The following is a 7,973-nucleotide window of genomic DNA, read 5'->3' on the forward strand; positions in this document are numbered from 1 at the left end:
GATTATTTAAAGCATTACATAGCTCATGATATATCATCTTTCATACATTAGACTCAAATTGTGTTTTGAACTCCCATTTTCACCCCAAATATAGATTGCAGAATCACATCTGTTACATATTCACATTTTTACATAATGCCATATTAGTGTCTGTTGTATTCTGCTACCTTTCCTATCCCCTTATTTTATTTTATTTTTAAAGAGAGAGTGAGGGGGGGGGGAGAGAGAGAGAGAGAGAGAGAATGAATTTTTAATATTTATTTTTCAGTTCTCGGTGGACACAACATCTTTGTTGGTATGTGGTGCTGAGGATCGAACCCGGGCCGCACGCATGCCAGGCGAGCGTGCTACCGCTTGAGCCACATCCCCAGTCCCGCTTATGGAACTTTAAAAAGCACCTACTGTGTAAAACTTATTTGGTGGTTTCTCAAAATATTAAGCAGAATATAATCCATGGATTCCAATTCTGATTCTATTTCTGAAAACATATGAAAGTAAGAACTTGAACAAATGTTTAAACCCAACATTTATATCAGCATTAATTATAATAGCTAAGAGGCTGAAACAACCAATTTCCACAAACATATGATAAATAAGCAAAAATTTACACACAGACACATGGAATATCAGTCAAACTTAAATAGGAAGTTCTGACACATGCTGCAACCCAGCCCAACCCTGAAGACATCCTGCTAAGTGGAATAAGCCATTCTCAGAGGAGCCCTGTGATTCCATATATGTGATGTATTTTGAATCGTCACATCCACAGAGACAGAAAATACAGTGGTGGTTGTCAGCAATCAGAGAGGAGGAAAATGGAGTGTTGATAGATACAGAATTTTTGCTGGGAGAATGAAGGTGAATATTTTTCTGTAGTAGATAAATCCTGGCGATGGCTGCACAAGGGGAAGTCTGTGCACTCAATGCTGCTGAATTGTACACTTTAAAATGCTAAACTCTATGCTAGGTGTTTTTGTTTTTCTTTTTTAAAAATTTGTTCTTTTTAGTTATACATGACAGTAGAATGTATTTTGATACATCATACATACATGGAGTGTAACTTCCCTTTCTTGTGGTTGAACATGATGTAGAGTTACACTGCTTTGTATATTCATATATGAACATAGGAAAGCTATGTCTGATTCATTCCACTGCCTTTTCTATTCCTATCTCCCTCCCTTCCCTTCATTCCCCCTTGTCTGGTCCAGTGAACTTCTATTTATCTTTCCTGGCCCCTTATTGTGTGTTAACATCAGCACATCAGAGAGAACATTCGGCCTTTGGTGTTTGGGGATTGGCTTATTACACTAGGTGTATTTTGTCATCATAAAAAAGAAGTTTTCTCTTTGGATTATACCCAGTGCTGGATGAATGTGTCTTAAGACATATGTAAATTTTCCAGGCACAGTGTAATCCCAACAACTCAAGAGGCTGAGGCAGGAGAGTCTAAATTCAAGGCCAGCCTCTGCAACTTAGTGAGGCCCTAACCAACTTACAGAGAACTTTTCACAAAAATAAAAATAAATGAATAAATAAATAAAGCTGGGATGTAAGTTAGTGGTAAACTGAACCTGGATTCAATACCCAGTACAAAAAAAAAAAGAAAAGAAAAAGATACATATAAATCAAACTTTGCTAGCAATTGAAGGACTGTTCACTGGTATGGACACATCAATTTATATCCCTAAAAGTAGTGCATGAGGTTTACATTTTCCCACAAACTTCCATAATAAGTGACGTTATTTAACTTTTTAATATTAGCTAACCTAATGTTTACAAAGTGTTTTATTAATTTGTACTTTTCTAGTTACTACTAAAATTAAATATCTCATCATAAATGGTTAATTATTGAAATTTACCATTTAGTGAACTGTCTTTTCCTATCTTTTTTTCATTTCTAAATTATTTTATCTTATTGCTGCACTTCCTTGTGTACTAAAAATGAGTATTATTTACAAGTGTTGCAAATACCATCTCCCTTCTGCTAAAATTTCTCTCATGTTCTTCTTTGAATATAAATAAAACTAATTTTAGTTTAGTTAAATCTTCAAGTTTTTATTTTGGAAAGTATGTAGTTTTATTAATCATATTTAAGAAAACTTTAACATCCCATGGTCATAAATTTATTTATTTATTTTTCTGTTAACTCCATATTTTTACCTTATATATTTAGGTCTGCATATATCTACATATCTTATATTTTTAATTTTTTCATTACTGTGTTACAGTTATATGTAATATTGGGGTTCATTTGTCATAATCATGTGTACGTGGGATACATTTTCATCTAATTCAGTCCCTGGTACTTCCCCTTTCCCTCCACTCCTTTACTTTACTGGTATTTTGCTACTTTCTCTACTTTACTGGTATTCTTAAAATTTTAAACTTGGGGCTGGGGATGTGGCTCAAGTGGTAGCGCGCTCGCCTGGCATGCATGCGACCCGGGTTCGATCCTCAGCACCACATACAAACAATGGTGTTGTGTCCGCCGATAACTAAAAAATAAATATTAAAATTCTCTCTCTCTCTCCCTCTCTCACTCTCTCTTTAAAAAGCAAAACAAAAAAAAATTAAACTTAACATGAAGTTCAACACAAAGGCTTTTTTTTCTGTCCCATAACATTCAACATTTAAACTTGTGAGATGATACACCTTAAACAATCAAGTCTAAATCCATATAAGATTCATTTACCTTCTCCTTTCTACCAATATATTCATAGTATTGCCATAATCATCTGTAGCTAAGATGATTACGATAGAAGCTAATCTGTCCTATAAATGTAAATTGTTTGTAAAATGAAAATTTTTGATGGAGCCCCTCATTATAGAAGCCATTTGAAAATATTATATAAATATAAAAGTTTTTTTTAAGAACTCACTTTATATTCTTGTACATGTAGTAGTTCCTGGAATATACTTATGCACTCTAAGTATATGGGAGATGGGTCAGAACACGTATTGAATTCATGTGGTCAGCTACCTATGGAATTGGATATTAAAAATGAAAAGTTCTCTAGGGACTGAATTGGAGCAAATTATATTCAATGCTTATATGATTATATCAAAATGAACCCCAATATTATGCATAACCATAATATACTTATAAAAGAATGAAAGGTACTGTGGAAGAGAGCATGCTATTACAGGAATAATGTAATAAATGCAGTTCTCTGAATATGACGTTCACAAAATAGGTAAGATTGAAAATACAAATGATTGAGCATTATATTATTATGAACTCCACAAATATGGAGCAGTCATTTGTAGCAAGTATTCAGTTGTTCTAAGAGCATTTTATTGTAGTCTGTAGGAAATCTGGGTTCTATTCATCTAACTAAGATCTTTTCTAAATTTTAGGGTCCTACTTTGCTATACTATCTGGGACATCTCAAGGAAGACTAGAAATAGATAATAATGAAGGAAGCTGTGCCACCCGTCCAGTTATGTTTGTACATGTGCCTGTACAAGAATTCACTTGTACATTTATTTTTTCTCCTTAAAATATAGTAATTTTATTCAGTGGCAATAGTGTTAACATGGTTAGATTTATTATATAATTTTCTGGAATGTATGTTGATAATCAAAAAATACATTAAGTTGGTAAGTAACTTGGTATAACATTTTCACATTTTATGTGGCTACATGAAAGTAATTTGACATAATATCACATTTTACATATAATGTACATTTTATTTAATAAATCTTCACTTTTTGGAATTAAGAGTTTTAATTCTGGTATTTCCTAATAATAGGCTTTAACAACATGATTTATATACTGTTTATAATATAATTACATGATGTTCATAATTTTTATTTTGTAACATTCAGGATCTGGAGGCTGTTTTTTTTTGGGGGGGGGTCATTGAGGGGTTTACAGTAAAACAGGAGAAATGGGTATAAAAATGAAACCAAAGATAATACAAGCATAATTCTGAGATATTGAGGGTTTGGTTCCAGATCATTACAATAAAGTAAGTCACATGGGTTTTTTGTGCATATTCCCTAGTATGTATAAAAGTTATATTTTAATTATAATGTAGTCTGTTCCTGCCACTGCCTTATCAACTAAGTTTTTGCAATATTCTAAGCATATTGTTGGCAGTTCAAAAATGTCCACAGCATGTTCCCCAGGTATAGGTTGCATTGTAGGAAATTACTTTTCTTGCTGATCCTAGGAAGCAACTTTTGATCCATTTAAGTTTCATCATGAGATCATTGAAATTCAGTCTCCTCTTCAGGCTTTATTCTCATCTTTTTGGTATTTCTACCATATCTGTAGTTATTTTCTCCACTGGAATCTTAAACCCCTCAAGGATGTCCATAATGGTTGTCATCAACTACTTCCAAACTCCTGTTATTGTTAATATGTTGACCTCCTCCCATAAATCACAAATGTTCTTAATGGCATCAAGAATGGTGAATTGTTTTTAGATGACTTTCAGTTAGTTTGTTCAGATTCAGAAGAGAAATGAATCACTTTCTATGTCAGCTATACCCCAATATGCATTTCTTAAATAAAAAGACTTGAAGGTCAAGACCACTCCTTGATCCATGGATTGCAGAATGGACATTGTGTGAGCAGATAGGAAAACAATGTTAATCTCATTGTATTGTATATACCCACCCAAGCTTTTGATGGACTAGGCAGGTTGTTAATGAGAAGTAAGATTTTTTTTTAAATTATTTTTTAAATTTTTTGGAGAAGATTTTAAAGGAATCATTTTAATGTATAGTAGATCTCATCAGAGGGCTTAACATGTTCAGTAAACCATGTTGCAAAGAGATGTGCTGTCCTCCAGGTTTTGTTTTTCCCTTATAGAACATAGGCACAGTAGATTCAATGTTTAAGAACCCTAGGATTTTCAAAATGGTAAGTAACCATTGGCTTCAATTTCTTTTCTTTTTATTAGTTCTTTTTAGTTATACATTAGAGTTCATTTTGACATACTTATAAAAGCAGGAATATACTTTGTTCTAATTCAGTCCCTAGTACTTCCCCTTCCCCTCCACTCCTCGGTCTCTCTCCCTGTTCCTTTCCTTCTACTCAATTGAAGACACTTGATCTGCATTAGGTGTTCATTGAAGGGTCTGTTGTGGCTGGCTTGGTGTTCTATCCAGAACACTAAATCTCTCTCTGTAACAGCAACAAGGCTATTTCACTTTATTATTAAGTGTGTCCTTCCTGGAATAGCACCTTTAATTTCCTACAAAAATTTTCCCTTTGCATTTACAACTTGGCTACCCATTTGGCACAAGAAACACAGCTTTGGGCCTATTTTGTCTTTTGCCATGCCTTCCTTGTGTGCTTGATCATTGCTGACTTTTGGTTTAAAGTGAGAGATGAGAAGTGTCTTTACCTTCAACATGAACACTTAAAGGCTATCATAGGGTTATTAATTGAGAATTTCAGTATTAGTGTGTTTCAGGGAATAGTCAGGTCCAAGAAGAGGCAGAGAGATGGGGAAAGGCTGGTCACTAGAGCAATCTCTCTCTCTCTTTTTTTTCTTTTTGGTACTGGGGGATTGAACTCAGGGGTACTTGACCACTGAGCCACATTCCCAGCAGGATTTTGTATTTTATTTAGAGATTGGGTCTCACTGAGTTTCTTGGCACCTTTCAGTTGCTAAGACCGGCTTTGAACTCACGATTCTTCTGTCTCAACCTCCCAAGCCACTGGGATTACAGACATGTGCCACCGTGCGCATTATGGAGTGATCGCATTTATCAACTAAGTTCACCATCTTCTAGTAGGATGGTCTGCGGCAACCCCCAAACAATTACAGTAGTAACAGTAAAGATCACTGATCACAGATCACAATAACAGATATAATTATAATGAACAGGTTTTAAATGTTTCGATAATTAGCAAAATGTGATAGAGACATGAAATGAACACACATTGTTAGAAAGATGGTGCTAATAGCCTTACCCAACACGGAGTTGCCATTAACCTTCAATTTGCAAAAACTGTGAAGCACAATAAAGCAAAATTCACTCGAACAGGGTATGCCTGCATGTATTATCATGTATATTTCATATGTGGTGAGTATGAGGATAGCAGTAGGCACTGTCTGTGTACTAAGGTTCACAACAAAGAGGCTTTTCTTCACTTGTTTCTAAAACACCTGTAAACTTAATATAGATATAACTGGTGCCATGATGTTTTGGTTGAGGTCAATAGAACATGTAGCTAGCATTGTTCATTTAAAGTAATAGTTTTAGGCTGATACTAAGTATCCCCCTTGCCATCATGTTACCAGTGTAACTTCTGACAAAGTTGATGATATTCATGAGTACAAATGATGCAAATTTAGTCTTTGGAAAATTCAAATAGTACAATGAGATTACAGGAAAAAATATTTAACCTTCATCTTAAATTTGATATTTATATATTCATAGCGTACTTAGCTTTCTTTTTATTAATATGCTTTTCTTTTTCTCTTTAATTTCTTATTGTAAGACATGAACACTCCAAAAAGGCTATTTCTACCTCTGGCCCATTTTAATTGAATCAATTATTGACTTAACCTGCAGTTATCTTATAAGATTTGTCTTTCATGTAATTGGAAATTGTGTTTTATTCAATAAATTCAAAGGAATGCTTTAGAGATGCAGGTTTTACTGAAATGTGTGTGGAGGAGTGATTTATATAAAGGAGCAATCTTTGTATTTCAGGCTCCTTTTATTATGCTAATATTCAGGAGTTGTTATTTAAATAAAGCAGATAGAGAACATATTCACTGGCTGGAAGTCATAGACCAAGCCTATGGACTTCTTCTGGCTAGATCTCATTGTAGAGTATTTGAATAGAGAGCATCAAGTGAAATTCAGGGAAATGCAAGATAAATAAAATTGGCAAACATAATTAAAGATAAAATACAAAGATGATATCTGCATCTTTTTCTTTCTCAATACCTGTCATGTCTCAGATATATTACAAACACAAACGCATTGAAGAATGTGCTCAGAGTATTCTGTAGTTTACAAATAATTTAGTGAATCAGAATAATAGCTCTGTTGCTCTCCAAGGTATTCTTGTTAACTTCTCAAATGGAAACTTCAACACTGATGCATGTAGAACTTTTAGTAATGAAGTATTGTTTCACCTACATATCTTTGGAGTATGTTCATTTTATTGATGAATGTAACCAGGATTTTTATGTGCAGTATGAAAGAAGGGGTGGAAGTGGATAATAGTTTAAATCTATTTACATTTTTCAAAGTGCTGTTACGTACAATCGATAATCTATGTGGATGTCAGGGATGGTATATTTAGTCCTCTCATTCTGAGATTAAAATTTCTTGCATACACTAGGTTATCATTTTTAAAAATTTAAAAAATATAACCAAGCAAGTTTAGAATCATCAGAGCTGTCAAACCATCTGTATCTATAGGTCTATCTAACCTCCTAGTTTGTGATTAAATATGCTGTAAGAGGAAAACAGACCAAATCATGCTAGTCAACACTCACCTCTGTTTATTAAAAAAAATGATAAGAGTGCTCAGTTGAACATGTATGACATTAATATAGCTGTTGATTCTATAAGGCATCTATAAGGAGGAATAGAAGTGTTGTCATGTTCCAGGATTGGGTGTGGAAAGACCATCTGCCATGAAGGAGTTCCTGTCAGGAAATTTCCTGGGTATAAAACCTCAAAGAGGAAAGAAGAGACTTAATGTTAGTAGCTTCTTCAAAGTTAACATCTAAGAGCTAGAATGGAGTCTCCTTTGGAAAATTCTCTTCTGCAGCATCCCCAAAGGGTGTGGCAAGAACATTAATGACTTTGCCAAATTGTCTTAAGAAATCAAAGAGGCAAACTAGTGTCAATGGATATCTGGAGGAGTGAGAGATAGTTGAGGTGTTTGAGAACATCCTTGTGCAACTGCAGAATACTATTATTTAAAGTTGGCCTCCAAATATTTACAGAGTAGGGCAGATCTCCTTGAATTTATGACTAAGCTAGGACTTATC

This window comes from Spermophilus citellus (assembly GCF_964194105.1).
Source record: "Spermophilus citellus genome assembly, chromosome: 2".
Taxonomy (NCBI): Eukaryota; Metazoa; Chordata; class Mammalia; order Rodentia; family Sciuridae; genus Spermophilus; species Spermophilus citellus.